Here is an 18461-nt window from a genome sequence, read left to right on the forward strand (position 1 = left end):
GAAATCAAATTGGCTCAGCACATAAAAATATTCCATTTTCAAATGCTTTGCGATATAAATGAAATAGATTGAGTAGTGCTATTTTCAAGGCTGTCCCCTACTCAGCATTTATGATGAAATCTCTTGAAATAAGAAAGAACATTCAGTCTCCACTGAAGTGTTCCTGGTACTTCTTAAGGATATGACTTTCAGTGACTTTATAAGAAATAAATACCCTGGAAATCTATGTCAGGACTATTATCATGATTAAGTAAATATCAAATCTTGAGAAGTTTAAATTAGAGTCTTGATTTTTTAAAATGTGCTAACAGGCTGTAGGCAGTTAGTAAATTTCCCTTTGGGAGAAGTTCAGCAATTTGAACATTTAAATACATATCCTTCATGCTAAGAAAATCAATCTGGCATATCCAGTCCCATGTAGTTATTGGGCCCCTCTAAATCCATTTGTGGGCAATTTGATCTCTGGTTCCTCTGCCTTTTCTAAAACCATGGCATCTGGTCCCATCACTTCATGGGAAATAGATGGGGAAACAGTGGAAACAGTGTCAGACTTTATTTTGGGGGGCTCCAAAATCACTGCAGATGGTGACTACAGCCATGAAATTAAAAGACACTTACTCCTTGGAAGAAAAGTTATGACCAACCTAGATAGCATATTCAAAAGCAGAGACATTACTTTGCCAACAAAGGTCCATCTAGTCAAGGCTATGGTTTTTCCAGTGGTCATGTATGGATGTGAGAGTTGGACTCTGAAGAAAACTGAGCACCGAAGAATTGATGCTTTTGAACTGTGGTGTTGGAGAAGACTCTTGAGAGTCCCTTGGACTGCAAGGAGATCCAACCAGTCCATTCTAAAGATCAGTCCTAGATGTTCTTTGAAAGGACTGATGTTAAAGCTGAAACTCCAATACTTTGGCCACCTCATGCAAAGAGTTGACTCATAGGAAAAGACCCTGATGCTAGGAGGGATTGGGGGCAGGAGGAGAAGGGGATGACAGAGGATGAGATGGCTGGATGGCATCACTGACTCAATGGACATGAGTTTGGGTGAACTCTGAGAGCTGGTGATGGACAGGGAGGCCAGGCGTGCTGCAATTCATGGGGTTGCAAAGAGTCGGACACGACTGAGCGACTGAACTGAACTGAAATCAATTTGTAAATCAAAACACGCCTGCGTGCTAAGTTGCTTCAGTGTGTCTGACTGTTTGCGAACCTATGAACTGTAGCCTGTCAGGCTCCTCCATCCATGGGATTCTCCAGGTGAGAGTAATGGAGTAGGTTGCCATGCCCTCCTCCAGGGGATCTTCCTGACCCAGGCATCGAACATGCATCTCCTGTGACTCCTGCATTGCCAGTGGATTCTTTACTGCTGAGCCACCGGAGAAGCCCTAAATGAATGCATATTTATTTTTAAATACATTTTATTTAGTTATTTATTTATTTTTGGCTGTGCTGGGTCTTTGTTGCTGCTCCTGGGCTTTCTCTACTTGCAGTCATCAGGGGCTACTCTCTAGTTGAGATGCACAGGCTTCTCTTTGTGGTGGCTTCTTGTTTTGCAGAGCACAGGCTCTAGAGCACTGATTCAGTAATTGTGGCACATAGGCTTAGCTGCTCCTCGGCATGTGGAGTTCTCCCTGATCTGGGATCAAACCTGTGTCCCCTGCATTGGCAGGTGGACTCCCAACCACTGGACTACCAGGGAAGTCCAATACATATTTACTGAGCACTGGCTATGTAACCAGTTCTGTGACAGATGCTGTGAAGTTAAGATATAAGTCAGTTATAAATTATAGTGACTGCTGTACAGGAACTTTTAATCAAGTTGGGAAATAAACACAGAAGAGTATATGCAACAAAATTTTGCACAGTGGAGGTCCAACTCTAAGAGCAATAGGGTTTAGAAATGAGAGGCCACTGTGACTCATACTACTTCAGGCGGGCAGCTTCAAGGAGGTTGCACTTAAGCTGCAAAAGAAGTTTTGCGTTTGAATGAGGAGAAGCGGTATTCCAAAACTGAGAGAGGCAAGCAGGGGTTTGAATGTGGCATCAATGAATGAGGATGACAACAGCAGAGGACAACAGCAGTAGGAAACAGTTTGCATTTGTAAGATAGAATTGACATATATACACTACTGTATATAAAATAGATAACTAATAAGAACTGCTGAATAGCACAGGGAAGTCTACTCAATACTTGGAAATGATCTACGTGGGAACAGAATCTAAAAAGAATGGATATATATGTGGGCATAATTGACTCACTTTGCTGTAGAGCAGAAACTAAAAACATTGTAAATCAATTATACTCCAATTAAAAAATTATTTAAAATATATAAAATGTGTGAAAAAGAGTTTAAGAGCTGGAAAAAAAAAAGATGGGACCAGAATATTGAGGACGTTGATGTGCAAGTTGAAAAGCAGTAAGAGGCAAGGCGTGTTCCAAGCCCATATGGCCATCTAAAATACAACTTTTCCTATAGAACTTGAACTTGGGTACTGCCAAAGATGATGAAATTGAATGGTTTTTCCACCCTTGTTCTTACATTAGTAAGCCATGAAAATTACTTATTTTTAACTCTTTCCCTTGAACTGAAATATATACCGATAAAATGATATGAAGGACTTCCCTGGTGGCTCAGATTGTAAAGCATCTGCCTACAATGTGGGAGACCTGAGTTCGACCCCTGGGTTGGGAAGATCCTCTGGAGACGGAAATGGCAACCCACTCCAGCGTTCTTGCCTGGGAAATCCCATGGATGGAGGATCCTAGTAGGCTACAGTCCATAGGGTCACAAAGAGTCAGACATGACTGAGTGACTTCACTTTCAAAATTATATGATGCTTATTTACTTCCAAATAATTTGACTGTGGGAGAGGAAAGTAAGTGAGGACAGAGATGGGACAAAATTGGCCGTGAGTTGGTAACTGCTAATGCTGAATGGTGGGCACATGGCCTTTGTTATAGAATTCTTTGTAGATTTTATGTTTTTATTGTGAACAATAAAAAATTTCAAAACATTCTCCTACTGTACCTGTATAACATACCATTCTTGTGAAAATTGCTATCTCATATTTCCTGCTAGTCTTCTTAGAAGTTAGTGCTGTTTAATGTATTTCAGGTAATTTTCTCATTTATTTTGTTTCATCCCCTCCCTGCTTGCCCTTCATCATCCGGCCCTTTCCCCACATGGCCCCACACAGGCAGAGGTTTTCTTCCTTTCTCTTCCTTCCTCCATCCCTCCTTCTTTCTTTCTTTCTCTCCCTCCATTCCTTTCTTTACTGTGCATCTCTATTGCCTAAAATAGTGACTGGCACACAGTATGCAACTTATACATATTTGTTGAATGAATGAATAGATGAGACAATATATTTGTGCCAAAAAGTTCTGTTTATAATAGATGCTAAACCAAAAGTAACTTACTCATTTCTCTTTTTAAAAAAAGTACATTAAAATAATTATTTTAATTAATGTTGACAATAATTTTGGTTAAGTCATGTCTCTAAACTAAAATCCTTACAATTCAATGATGTGGCGTTATATATTGTTACAGATATTATGATATTTTGAGTTCATTAGCTGATTTCAACACAAATATTGAGTACACATCATGTATCAGGTATTCAGTTAGGCATTTATATACACAGAAGAATGAAATGCATTGCTATGGATTCCCAGGTGGTGCTAGTGGTAAAGAACCCACCTGACAATGCAGGAGATATAAGAGATGCGGGTTCAATCCCTGGGTTGGGAAGATTCCCCTGGAGAAGGACATGGCAACCCACTCCAGTATTCTTGCCTGGAGAATCCCCTGGACCGAGGAACCTGGTGGCTTACAGTCCATAGTGTCACAAGGAGTCAGACACAACTGAAGCGACTTAGCATGCATGCACGCACAGGAGTTTCCAGCCAAGTGAGGAAGCAGATATAAAAAGAGATCATCACATTATAGTAAATGTAATCAGAGAAATAAACAGAGAAGGAGCACTCAACCCATCTTGAAGGCTCAGAAAGAGCTCCTAGTGCAGACAAGACCTGGACTGAGTGAGGCCATCATCAAAAAATCTACGAACAATAAATGCTGGAGAGGATGTGGAGAAGAGACAGGCCCCCTGCGCCACTGGTGGGAATGTAAATTGGCACAACCACTATGGAAAAAAGTATAAATTTCCTCAGAAAACTAACAATAGAATTACCATATAATTTGCCAATCCCATTTCTGTGCATGTATCTGTGGAAAACCATAACTTAAAGAGATACATGAACTCCCAATGTTCATCGAAGTGTTATTTACAATAGCCAAGACATGGAAAGAACCTAAATTTCCATTAAAAGAGGAAATAAAGAAGATTTGGTACGTATATACGACGCAATATTACTCAGTCATAAAAAAGAATGGAAAATGCCATTTTCAGCAAAATGGATGGACCTAGAGATTGTCATCAGAGAAGGCAATGGCACCCCACTCCAGTACTCTTGCCTGGAAAATCCCATGGGCGGAGGAGCCTGGTGGGCTGCAGTCCATGGGGTCGAGAAGAGTCAGACATGACTGAGCGACTTCACTTTCACTTTTCACTTTCATGCATTGGAGAAGGAAATGGCAACCCACTCCAGTGTTCTTGCCTGGAGAATCCCAGAGACGGGGGAGCCTGGTGGGCTGCCATCTATGGGGTCTCCCAGAGTCGGACACAACTGAAGCGACTTAGCAGCAGCAGCAGAGATTGTCATACTGAGTGAAGTAAGTCAGGCTGAGAAAGACATATCATATGATATTGCTTATATGTGGAATCTAAAAAAAATGGTACAAATAAACTTATTTACAAAACAGAATTGAGTCACAGATACAGAAAACAAACTTATTGTTACCATGGAGGGGAAAGAATGGAGGGATAAATTGGGAGATTGGGATTAGTACATACACACTGCTGCTGCTGCTGCTGCTGCTGCTAAGTTGCTTCAGTCGAGTCTGACTCTGTGCAACCCCACAGACAGAAGCCCACCAGGCTCCCCCATCCCTGGGATTCTCCAGGCAAGAACACTGGAGTGGGTTGCCATTTCCTTCTCCAATGCATGAAAGTGAAAAGTGAAAGGGAAGTCGCTCAGTCATAAAATAGTTAACTAATAACAACCTACTAGGGTGGAGGAGCCTGATAGGCTGCAGGCCATGGGGTCATGAAGAGTCGGACACGACTGAGCGACTTCACTTTCACTTTTCACTTTCATGCATTGGAGAAGGAAATGGCAACCCACTCCAGTGTTCTTGCCTGGAGAATCCCAGGGACTGGGGAGCCTGGTGGGCTGCCATCTATGGGATCTCCCAGAGTCGGACACAACTGAAGCGACTTAGCAGCATATAGCACAAGGAACTCTAGTTAGTATGCTTTTGTGACCTATATGGGAAAAGAATCTTAAAAAGAGGGGATATATGTAACTGATTGATTGATTTTGCAGTACAGCAGAAACTAACACAACATTGTAAATCAACTATATTGCAATAAAAATTTTTAAAAATGAGAGTTCCTCAGCCATCAATGCAAAGAAATAGAGGAAAACAATAGAATAGGAAAGACTGGAGATCTCTTCAAGAAAATTAGAGATACCAAAGAAACATTTCATGCAAGGATGAGCACAATAAAGGACAGAAATGGTATGGACCTAACCGAAGCAGAAGATATTAAGTGGCAGGAATACACAGACGAACTATACAAAAAAGATCTTCATGACCCAGATAACCGTGATGGTGTGCTCACTCACCTAGAGCCAGACATCCTGGAATATGAAGTCAAGTGGGCCTTAGGAAGCATCACTACAAACAAAGCTAGTGGAGGTGATGGAATTCCAGTTGAGCTGTTTCAAATCCTAAAAGATGAGGCTGTTTAAGTGCTGCACTCAATATGCCAGCAAATTTGGAGAACTCAGAAGTGGCCACAGGACTGGAAAAGGTCAGTTTTCATTCCAATCCCAAAGAAAGGCAATGCCAAAGAATGCTCTAACTATGGCACAATTGCCCTCATCTCACCCACTAGTAAAGTTATACTCAAAATTCTCCAAGCCAGGCTTCAACAGTATGTGAACTGTGAACTTCCAGATGTTCAAGCTGGATTTAGAAAACACAGAGAACCAGAGATCAAATTGCCAACATCTGCTGGATCATCGAGAAAGCAAGAAAGTTCCAGAAAAACATCTATTTCTGCTTTATTGACTATGCCAAAGCCTTTGACTGTGTGGATCACAACAAACTCCGGAAAATTCTGAAAGAGATGGGAATGTCGGACCACCTGACCTGCCTCCTGAGAAATCTGTATACAGGTCAAGAAGCAACAGTTAAAAGGACATGGAACAACAGCCTAGTTCCAAATAGAGAAAGGAGTATGTCAAGGCTGTATATAGTCACCCTGCTTATTTAACTTATATGCAGAGTACATCATGAGAAATGCTGGGCTGGATGAAGCACAAGCTGGAATCAAGATTGCCAGGAGAAATACCAATAACCTTAGATATGCAGATGATACCACCTTTATGGCAGAAAGCGAAGAGAAACTAAAGAGCCTCTTGATGAAAGTGAAAGAGGAGATAGAAAAAGTTGGCTTAACACTCAACATTCAGAAAACGAAGATCATGGCATCCAGTCCCATCACTTCATGGCAAATAGATGGGGAAACAATGGAAACACTGAGAGACTTAATTTTGGGGGGCTCCAAAATCACTGCAGATGGTGAGTACAGCTATGAAATTAAAAGACACTTGCTCCTTGGAAGAAAAGCTATGAGCAACCTAGACAGCATGTTAAAAACCAGAGACATTACTTTACCAACAAAGGTCCGACTAGTCAAAGCTATGGTTTTCCAGTAGTCATGTATGGACGTGAGAACTGGTCTATAAAGAAAGCTGAACGTGGAAGAATTGGTGCTTTTGAACTATGGTGTTGGAGAAGAGTCTTGAGAGTCCCTTGGACTGCAAGAAGATCCAACTAGTCCTTCCTAAAGGAAATCAGTCCTGAATATTCATTGAAAGGGCTCACGCTGAAGCTGAAACTCCAATACTTTGGCCACCTGATGTGAAGAACTGACCCATTGAAAAAGACTCTGATGCTGGGAAGGATTAAAGGCAGGAGTAGAAGGGGATGACAGAGGATGAGATGGTTGGATGGCATCACTGACATGATGGATATGAGTTTGAGTGGGCTCCGGGAGTTGGTGATGGACAGGGAAGCCTGGTGTGCTATAGTCCATGGGGTCGCAAGGAGTCGGATGTGACTGAAGGACTGAACTGAACCAATGAGCTACCGTTGAGGAAAATAAAATATAAAGATAAAGCCATATGGAAGCTAGTTTGAGCAAAGAACCAGGTGAAAATGCAAATAGCATGATATGTTTGTGTGTGTGTGTGTTTGGTGAGTGGGGAGTGTTGGGATTAGATAATACTTTTAGATTTTTAAGTGTTATATGCCTGGATGCCTAGTTTTTTTTTAAATCTCCCTTGCTCTTTTTTCTTGTGGCTAATGTAAAGTTACAGTGACATATAGGTACTAAGTTTCATTTACATGGATAAACGGTGTCTTTGCACTTTCTTGTACATACTCTTTCTGTGGGATCAGGACTCTTTAGAGTATATAGTCACTACACAAGAAGACAATATTTTGCAGTTACAATTATCACTTAAGACATGTAGAGATGACTTAGGGAGGTTTAATATTCAGCTTGAAAAAAAAATAATAACTTGCTGTGTCAGGGGAAAAAATACCTCTGCTTAGTTCTTCCAGAAACTTGTGTTATAAAGGGGACAATTTGTTCAACATGACATTTTGCATATAGAAAAATAATTCTGCTTGTACTGTCTAAAACAAGCCAAATGGGACTTGTAAAACCCAGAGTATAATAGTTTCAGTTCAGTTCAGTTCAGTTCAGTCGCTCAGTCGTGTCCGACTCTAGTAAATCACAATTAGGTACGATTTGGGAAATTAAGAATTTGAAAATTAAAAGCCATGAATATTAAAAAAGAGAGTTTCTTGTACTTTTATATAAAAACAGTGTTAACATTTTAATTTTACTTTCTAGAGAAAAAGAATCTTGTATTGGTCAAAAAGGAAAATTGTGATACTTGTATAATGACCTTGTGCAATTATTAGATGCAGCATATTAAACTCAAGAGAGAAATATTGAAACACACAAGTCTCTGATTATTCATCACAACTTGCAAAGTAAACACTGGAAAACTTATATTAGTTCTATTTTGTAGATGAGTTGTTGTTGTTGTAAATACATGCATTTCAGAGGCGACTCCCTCTTTCATTCTGGGTGTGATGCAATAATCGAGGTTATCAGAGAGCTGTTGTAATTTGAAGTTGATCTGTTGTCTTAATGAGCAACTCTATAACTGTTTTACTATTATTAATGGTCACTATTTGTTCCCTATAATCTGTTTCTCCCTTTGTCCTGAGCTTATGGCTTTAAAGCTAGAGTTTAGACTTCGTTGATTTCTTCCTGCTATGTTGTCTTGTGACTGTGTTTGAGCCAATGGGATATGATCAAAAGTTATTTGCCCTGGACTTTGACTCTCTCCTCCTTCCTGTTTTCTGGAAAATAAACATGTCCCTGGCCTTTTTTGTTCCAAGGAGATAAGGATAATACTGGAGGGATGACATAGTTGGAAGACAGAAAGAACCTTGATCCACGAACAACTTTGTGGAGCTGAGATACCCCGACAGTTTATACTGGCCAATCTGCTGTGTGAGAAATGAACTTCTGCCTTCCGTAGTTGTTGTATTATTGGCTTCTTTGCTACATCTTCTTAGCTTTTATCCTAATTATTGTGTGTGTGTGTGCTTAGTTGACTCTTTTCAACCCTATGGTCTGTAGTCTGTCAGGCTCCTCTGTCCATGGGATTCTCCAGACAAGAATACTGGAGTGCGTTGCCATTTCCTTCTCCAGGGGATCTTCCCAAGCCAGGGATTGAACCTGGGTATCCTGCATTGTAGGCAGATTCTTTATGTCTGAGCCACCAGGGAAGCCCCAACTAGCTCTAAAACTTAGCAGTTTGTAGGAGAGAAGGTACTTGAGGAAGGGAAACCTACCTGGTTTATTTTTGTGTTAAGCGGATTTTATTTTTTAAAATCAGGTAGGTTTTTTTTAAAACAATATTCCATTAAATTAACAACTTGTGGTTCAGATGATTTAGAACATTATTAATTTATTAATATTGAGAAAAAATTGTTTCTCTTAGTAAAAATCTCAAAAAATATTCTCTAAGAAAAGAATAAAAACTTTCTCTATTATGCAGGGCACATCTACATAGCATCAGAAAATGCAAATGGAAATAAATATACATGGGTGCAAATTTCTTAACAAGAAAACTCTTAACTTATATGGAGAACTTTACTTCTTAGTTTCTAAATTTCTATCACCAGAAATTCTGACTCAATAGGTCTGGCCAAAGACATGGTGTCAGAAATGGGGAGGGAGGAAGAGGAATGCTTGTGTGTCTGAGTATTTATTACAGCTCCCTGAAGACACTGATACACTCCTACATTTGAGTTCCACTCATTTACTCAGCTTCTGCTGATGATACTGTAATCACATCAGTAGAACCACTTACCTGTCACCATCTTTAAAATGAAATTTGTTGCTTCAAGTTTCAAGAAATTTCAATAATTGATATAAATTATGTCATTGGTTTGTAGATCTTTTCCTCCATCAACAAATTTAAATTTCTAGAAATAGCAGAAGTAAGGGAATGGGAAGAGAGGATTATACAAGAGAGTGTGTGTGTGTGTGTGTGTGTGTGTGTGTGAGTGAGTGAGGTGTGTGTTTATATAAGCATTGATGGTTGGGTGGGTGATAGTGGAAGAAAAAATAGTTACACACTGTAACTGAAATCTCCTTGCCTAGCTGTCTAACTTGTGCTCAATCTTCAAGGCTCAGTTTAGTTATCACCTCCTCTATGAGGTATCTTTGATTGCTTGGGCAAAACTAGGCTCCGCTTTATCTCTGCTCTCATGGTGCTGCTAAGTCACTTCAGTCATGTCCGACTCTGTGCGACCCCATAGACGGCAGCCCACCAGGCTCCCCCGTCCCTGGGATTCTCCAGGCAAGAACACTGGAGTGGGTTGCCATTTCCTTCTCCAATGCATGAAAGTGAAAAAGTGAAAGTGAAGTCACTCAGTCATGTCTGACTCTTAGCGACCCCATGGACTGCAGCCTACCAGGCTCCTCCGTCCATGGGATTTTCCAGGCAAGAGTACTGAAGTGGGCTGCCATTGCCTTCTCCATCTGCTCTCATGGCACCCTGTAAATAACCCTCCTACCTATACATGGTGGTATTTTACAGCTCTCCTTCACCCCTGAAAGGGATTTCACCCTGTCTACCTTTGGTCCTGAATCCCTGGTATAGTATCTGGTATGGAGCGGATTCTCAACACATGAAGGAAACTGGACTTGAAAAGTGCCAGAAAATGGTGAAAATAGAAAGATATGTGTGTAAAGAAGAAGAAAGGACCTACTGGATAATATTAGTCTTTTAAAAAATTGAATTAGAGCTGATTTACAATGTTGTATTAGTTTCATATATACAGCAAAAATGATTCAGTTACACACACACACACACATTCTTTTTCAGATTCTTTCCCAATACAGGATATTATAAGATATTGAATATAGTTCCCTGTGCTATACAGTAGGACCTTACTTTTTATCTATTTTATGTGTATTAATAATAGTGTGTAGCTATTAATCCCAAACTCTTGATTTGATAACTTTTTTGTTTTTAACAGGTTGCAGCTCAGAATTTTATTCATTAAACAAACACTAGTATACTGTCAAGGCAGGAGGGTAGGCCCACCCCAGAGGAGAGATCTCAGCTCGGCTTGGATCTCTCTTTTTATACATTTTGTCTCCTCCCCGCTGAGCCTGCCCTATGCAAATTAGGGCTAGCCAGGAAGGGGGCATGTTTGTTTCACCTGAGGTTCTCACTCATGTCTGTGGATTTTTCTTTCGTTCCTTTTTTATGGGCTTTTCCCTTTGTCTTTTGTCTTTCTTTTGATAACTTTTTTGAACTTACTTGTTTAGAGTTCGTTGCCTGAGGCTGTTTTTATTTCTCACTTATTTTTACCCTTACTCTCATTTATTTCTCATTCTACCATTTTGGTGTTTAAGGTTTTAAAACTGTGATATGGTTATTAATACTTTATTAATATTAATAGAATCATTTAGAATATAATCACAATTATAATTCTCCTCTTTAGTTTTTTATTCAATAGTAAAAGTAGATGTTATCTCTCTCCAAGTATGAACATGGATATATGAAAGAATAAATTATTTTAACAGAGTATGAAAAACTGACATTTGCTAAGCATTTATTACATTCCAGGCACTGTGTTGTACACTTGTACTTAGATTATTTCATGTAATCCTTCTAGCAATCTGTGAAGTAGGTATTACATTTCACAAAGAAGAAAACAATATTAGAAAGGTTATAGTTATAGCCCAAGGACTCACAGTTGGCAAATAAATGAGCCAAAATTTGAATGCAGATCTAGCCTAACAAATTCTGGTGACTTGTAACCCGAACTAAATTTATTTGCAAGAATTACAATGATGCAGTAACACCTGTGCATCTTAACATATCCGAGAGGAAGCACCTGCTGTGGGGAAGGTCTTGCCTAACTCATCTATTCTGCTTTGCATGCTTTGAATGTTTTAGCACCTTCTCATGTTCATAGCAGGGCTTCCCAGGTGGCGCTAGTGGTAAAGAACCTGAGAGACCTGGGTTCAGTCCCTGGGTTGAGAAGATCACCTGGAGAAGGGCTTGGCAACCCACTCCAGTATTTTTTGCCTGGGGAATCCCATGGACAGAGGAACCTGGTGGGCTATAGTCCATAGTGTTGCAAAGAGTCAGACACGACTGAAGCAACTTCATACACTCACACATGTTCACACCAGCCACCATGCTGTATTCCACTGTCATCCCTAAATCTGGGCCCGTGAATGTCTCCCATATCTGAAGATGCTCTATTCCTACTCTCAGAAGATTGAAGCTTTATTTTTATGAAATGTATCCTTGGTGGCTCAGGGGTAAAGAATCCGCCTGCCAATGCAGGAGATATGGGTTCAACTCCTGATCCAGGAAGATCCCCTGGAGAAGGAAATGGCAACCCAGTCCAGTATTCTTGCCTGGAGAACCCCATGGACAGGGGAGCTTGGTGGGCTATAGTTCATGGGGTTGCAAAGAGTCAGACATGATGTAGTGACTAAACTAAAACCATTGTTAATATATTTAGGTTCCAATGTTCCAGCTTGACAGCTATTTGAATTAATATGCAAGATTTCCATATATCAGAAGATTTAGATTATATACAGTCATCTATACTCATATCACATTAATCATTTCAATCTAATCTCTGAAATAAACCTTATGTTCCAAACAAGATTACTTTCCATTCCCCAAAGAAATCAAATGGATATTTTAAACTCTATACACTTGCTCACCTCTTTTCCTGAAACACCTTTAAATATATGTGTAATAAAATACTGTCCATCTTTTAAGGATTAACTAGAATGTGCTCATTCCTCTGCACTAAGTGTGGGGAGGAAAAGATGCTGGGTTTTAACTGTGATCCACTTTGTAGAGCCTAGGATGCAAAGAGATACTGACCAAAGAGGCAGCAGAAATTATCTAAAGCCTAGTGTCTAAAAGGCACAGAAAAACAAAATATGGCTTAGACAAAAGTACAGGAAGTCCTGCCCAAATTTCAGGAGACTCCTAACTTTGAAGTTTTGTGGGATTGCAGTGGATTTGGAAGGTATTAATATTTGAAATAGAGCAAGTCTGCTTGCTACAGGGATGGGAATACAAAGAATATGACTTAACTCTCTGAAATAATGGTTGCTGAAAATTGATTTGCCTTCAAATCCTAGTCATCAGCTGGGCTTCAGGGTAAAATTAAAGTCCTATATAGGAACTGAACTACCAGGTAGGGTAAGTAGGCTCATGATACAGTGAATAAACAAGGTTGAAATCTATTCCCAGGCACAGGGATGAGAAAGAGATGATTAGGGAGTGGTATAGCTGAGAGATCACTCCAACTCTGCACCTCATTGCTTGTATCTGGCTTGCAGTGAATTATTAATTAACTAAATAATTATGTCAGTAATCCACAAGGTATTTATTAAGTATCATTCATGTATCAAGAACTAAGACTAAAATGAATAAAGCATAGTTCCTTAGAGTGGGGAAGAAGGAGAAATATTATGGGTTTAAGTTGAATAATATTGTTCAATGAATGGACATTGAATAGACATTACTGGTGGTTCCATCTGTCATTGACTCACATCACGTGCACTAAGGCTTTATGAAGGACCAAAGAAACCATACAAATGTGAGAGTTGGACCATAAAGAAGGCTGAATGTCAAAGAATTGATGCTTTCAAATCATGATGTTGCAGAAGACCCTTGACAGTCCCTTGGACAGCAAGGAGGTCAAACCAGTCAATCCTAATCAACCCTGAATATTCACTGGAAGGACTGATGAGGAAGCTGAAGCTCCAATATTTTGGCCACTTGATGTGAAGAGCTAACTCATTGGGAAAGACCCTGATGCTGGGAAATATTGAAGGCAAAAGGAGAAGGGGACTGCAGAGGATGAGATGATTAGATAGCATCAAGGCAGGACAAGTGTCAGAAGCCTTCTACAAATGACGTTGGTTGATGAAATTAAATGTCATTCTCAGAACTGGAATTGGATGACTTCTATTTTAACCCCTTCATCCCTCCCCTTCATCTCCAACCATTCAAATGATTTTGACAAACCATCCTTTGATTCAACATGGATGTCACACAGAAATATGGATGTGAATCTGAGCAATCTCTGGGAGATAGTGGGTGACAGAAGAGCCTGGCATGCTGCAGTCCATGAGGTTGCAAAAAGTTGGACACAACTTAGTGAATGAACAACAGTAACGACAATGACAACAACAGAGAAACCACATCTGCCTGGTTTCAGCCTACTGAGTTACAGTTCCCTAATGGAGAGCAGCTGGCACTGAGTCACTTGTCTTGGTAATTTTTCTGTGTGACATCCATGTTGAATCAAAGGGATGGTTTGTCAACATCATTTGAATGGTTGGAGATGAAGGGGAGGGATGAAGGGATTAAAATGGAAGTCATCCAATTCCAGCTCTGAGAATGACCCTTAATTTCATCAACCAAAGTCATCTGTAGAAGGCTTCCCACACATGTCCTGCCTTGATTGATTGTGGGTCAAGAAGTGAATAGGACTATCAAACAAGTCGGTGGTAAGTGTGAGTACAAGTGGTCTCAACTGTGAGGGAGCTAGAGTATCAGTGAGACAAGGACCGTTCTGCTGTCACTTCCTCCATAAAGCCCTTATCATCACCTGGACTGGTGTGATGGCTTATTACACCGTTTCCATCCATTTGCTACTTGCCTTATCCTACTATGACCTGGGAAGACTCAGGACTGCCTGGTTCTCAGGCCAGAAGGGTTTAGGGGAAACACAATGAACTTAAAATGTTAGTCCTGATACTACCTGGAGAGTATCAGGTAGTCTGGGCTCAGCACTCAAGGGGAACAAAAGTTTCACAGTTGAATTCAGCTGTTGCTGATATGAGTTCTCTAAAAAAGTAAAGGATGGAAGGTGTGTATCAGGTGCTAGGCAAGGTGGTGGCTTTACTTTCCTAGGAGATTTATTCATCATGGCAGAGCCCTTAGTTGGATATTAAAAAAAAAAAAATTCAGAAAACGAAGATCATGGCATCCGGTCCCACCACTTCATGGGAAATAGATAGGGAAACAGTGGAAACAGTGTCAGACTTTATTTTTCTGGGCTCCAAAATCACTACAGATGGTGACTGCAGCCATGAAATTTAAAGATGCTTACTTCTTGGAAGAAAAGTTATGACCAACCTAGATACCATATTCAAAAGCAGAGACATTACTTTGCCAAGAAAGGTTCATCTAGTCAAGGCTATGGTTTTTCCTGTGGTCATGTATAGATGTGAGAGTTGGACTGTGAAGAAGGCTGAGCGCCGAAGAATTGATGCTTTTGAACTGTGGTGTTGGAGAAGACTCTTGAGAGTCCCTTGAACTGCAAGGAGATCCAACCAGTCCATTCTGAAGGAGATCAGCCCTGGAATTTCTCTGGAAGGAATGTTGCTAAAGCTGAAACTCCAGTACTTTGGCCACCTCATGTGAAGAGTTGACTCATTAGAAAAGACTCTGATGCTGGGAGGGATTGGGGGCAGGAGGAGAAGGGGAAGACAGAGGATGAGATGGCTGGATGGCATCACTGACTCGATGAACGTGAGTCTTAGTGAACTCCAGGAGTTGGTGATGGACAGGGAGGCCTGGCGTGCTGCGATTCATGGGGTCGCAAAGAGTCAGACACAACTGAGCGACTGATCTGATAGTTGCTTTACAATGTGTTTTAGTTTTACTGTAAAGCAGAGTGAATCAGTTATATGTATATATATATATATCCTCTCTTTTTTGGATTTCCTTCCCAATTAGGTCACCACAGAGCACTGAGTAGAGTTCCCTGTGCTATACAGTAGGTTCTCATTAGTTGTCTATTATATATATAGTGGTGTATATATGTCAATCCCAATCTCCCACTTCATCCCTGAACCCTTTACTTTCTTGGTATTTGCATTTACACTTGCTCTTTACATCTGTGTCTCTATTTCTTCTTTGCAAATAGGTTTTTCATCTCTACCATTTTTTTTCCAGATTCTGAATATATGTGTTAATAGACAATATGCTGTACATTTTGATACAGGAAAAAGGAAATGATAAGAGCTAGGCAGTGTATACAGAATCCATCCAAACTCTGCAGACTTGAAGGATGGGTTCCTGACTTTAAAGAACAATAATAGATGATAATGGTGATTTGCTTGTATTTAGAATGCACCTATCTACTTTCTCAGGCCTACTTCACTACTTTGAGACTGGATTCTTAATGGGGGAAGCAGACAGACTACAGAATTAATATTAAGGCAAAGCTGAATCCTGACCATGTTATTTGGGGACTCTGTGCACATCAAATTTTCCTTTCTGGAGTATGTATTTCAGGCTCTATTTGGTTTTTAGAGGGCTCTTGAGGGCAATGTGAAGTGAACATGCATTTTCTTGCTTCTACTCAGCTGCATCCTCATCTCTGAACACTTTCCTTCTTGCTCATCCAACTGCAGTCTCAAACAGGCTGGATATGTTGTCATCAAGACCTTTGCACACACAACGATCCTTGCCTGGAAGGTTCTTCCTGCAAATGTCCACATGGTTTATTCTTTTACTTAGTTCAAGACTCTGCTCACGTTTCATCTTATTGGCGAAGATTACACTCTCTTTCCCCAGTTCTCTTTGCTTTTCTCCACAGCTGTTTTAATACTATGTATTTCTTTGTTGATTTTCTGTTTCCCAACACCAGAATGCAAACTCTGTGAGGCCAAAGCTTTGTCTATTGCTGTGTTCTCAGGGCCTACTACTGTGCTTGGCACATAGTAGATGCTCAATAAATACCAGATAAATATGTACCTGACCGTTAAAATTTAGATGTAGGATGTCAGTGATTACCAAGACCAACCAAATGGTGGGGCCGTGGTATCCATATCTTATGTGCTTTAGGAAACTTAATAGGGCTGAGTCTGGTCTGTGGGGTTGTTAGTGGGCACACCAATAGTAGCTGTCATAGACAGATGCAGGAGAAACAAGGCAAGGACATGCTACATCCTTTCTGATGGTACACAAGTTGGTTTGATCATTATGTTCCGACATAATAAGCTCCTCGGAGATACTTATTCATACTTAAGTATTCTTAATAGCAACTGGCTAAAGGCAGTACATATATAGTACTCAATAACACTTATTGAATGAATGAATGATTTGAAGTTAAAATTACAGAGCTACATAGTTGACAGTTATTTGAAGGAAGAACATCCTTAAAATGACTTTCTTAAAATGACACTTTGGGTGCAGATTATTATAAAATGAACTATAATTGTTTCACTTTGGAAATAAGAAAGTCATAATCTGAAACATCAGCCAACATAACATGCAATCAGATAAATGGAATGCTCTATCACAGGACTCTGAGAATTAACTGTACTACCACACGGAATGCATTCAAACAACTGGACATAGTAACATCTTGGTGATAAGAAGCAATTAGTACTAGTGTTAGTAGTGGTGTGCCGTGGTGTGTGTGTGTGTGTGGTGTGTGTTACTTTCTCACATAGGGAGTAACTCCTGTATAGCAGAACCGTGTAACACATGTTTATGTGTAAAGATGAGGCTCAGTACAAATATATTGGAATAATGAATAAATCATTTTATTTGAAAATGTTTTCTCTCTGCATAACCTTTGGAATGTTGCTGTAATTGCTATTTGCAGGGAGGAATGGACAAGGGAGGCATAGTTTTGTGGTGAGGAATGTAGGCTTGAGAATTGAACAGTGTTGGGCTTTGGTCTCACTTACTAACTATGTTTTCATGGAAAAATTACTTAGACTTTGCTTCTCTCTCAGTAAAATGTGTAACACTAACATACCTCTCAGGATTGTCTTGCTGACTAAATGAGGCAATGTAGTGCCAGAATCATAGTATTGATATTTTATTTGCATCTTATTTTGCCAATTATAACTGATGATAATCACTCAGGAATCCACAGTTATATCTTATAAGAAGGAAAGAAATTTAACAACCTTAACATATAACATACCACGTCCTTCCTCCTCTATCTTGTGGAGTTAGGAACACTGACAATAAAACAGCTTCTGTCAGTAAGTATTTCTCCTTCATTCATTTGGAAATGCATCATGGTCTATTTTGGGATTACTCCTGAATTCTTGTCTTGTGTTATTATGAAGAATTGCTCTTGTCTGGCCTGTAATCCACAAATTAGGTTAGCAGTTTGTGGGAAGACTGTGTCTCTGATCATGTTAGAGTTTCATCTGTGTCAGAGACTGTTCCTAATACTGGGCATTCCGGTGCTGTCAAGTGTGAATGAGTGAACTTTAGGCTGCAGGTTCTGAATCTGGGTCTCAGTGCCCACACCCACCCAGCAGTAGACCCACAGATAAATCCCTAAGCTCTCTATGAAGCCACTTCCTTCTATAAAATGAACATAATCATCTGAGTGCTTTCAAAGGCCTATTGTGAGAAAATGGCTTGTTGTTGTTTAGTCACTAAGTCATGTCTGACTTCTTGACCCCATGAGCTGCAGCATGCCAGGCTTGCCTGTCCTTCATTATCTCCCCGAGTTTGATCAAACTCATGTCCATTGAGTCGGTGATGTCATCCAACCATCTCGTCCTCTATCATCCCTTTCTCCTCCTGCGCTCAATCTTCCCAGTATCAGGGTCTTTTCTAATGTGTCAGCTCTTTGCATAAGGAGGCCAAAGTATTGGAGCTTCAGCATCAGTCCTTCCAATGAATATTTGGGGTTGATTTCCTT

Source organism: Bos javanicus, chromosome 12 (genome assembly GCF_032452875.1).
Source record: "Bos javanicus breed banteng chromosome 12, ARS-OSU_banteng_1.0, whole genome shotgun sequence".
NCBI lineage: Eukaryota > Metazoa > Chordata > Mammalia > Artiodactyla > Bovidae > Bos > Bos javanicus.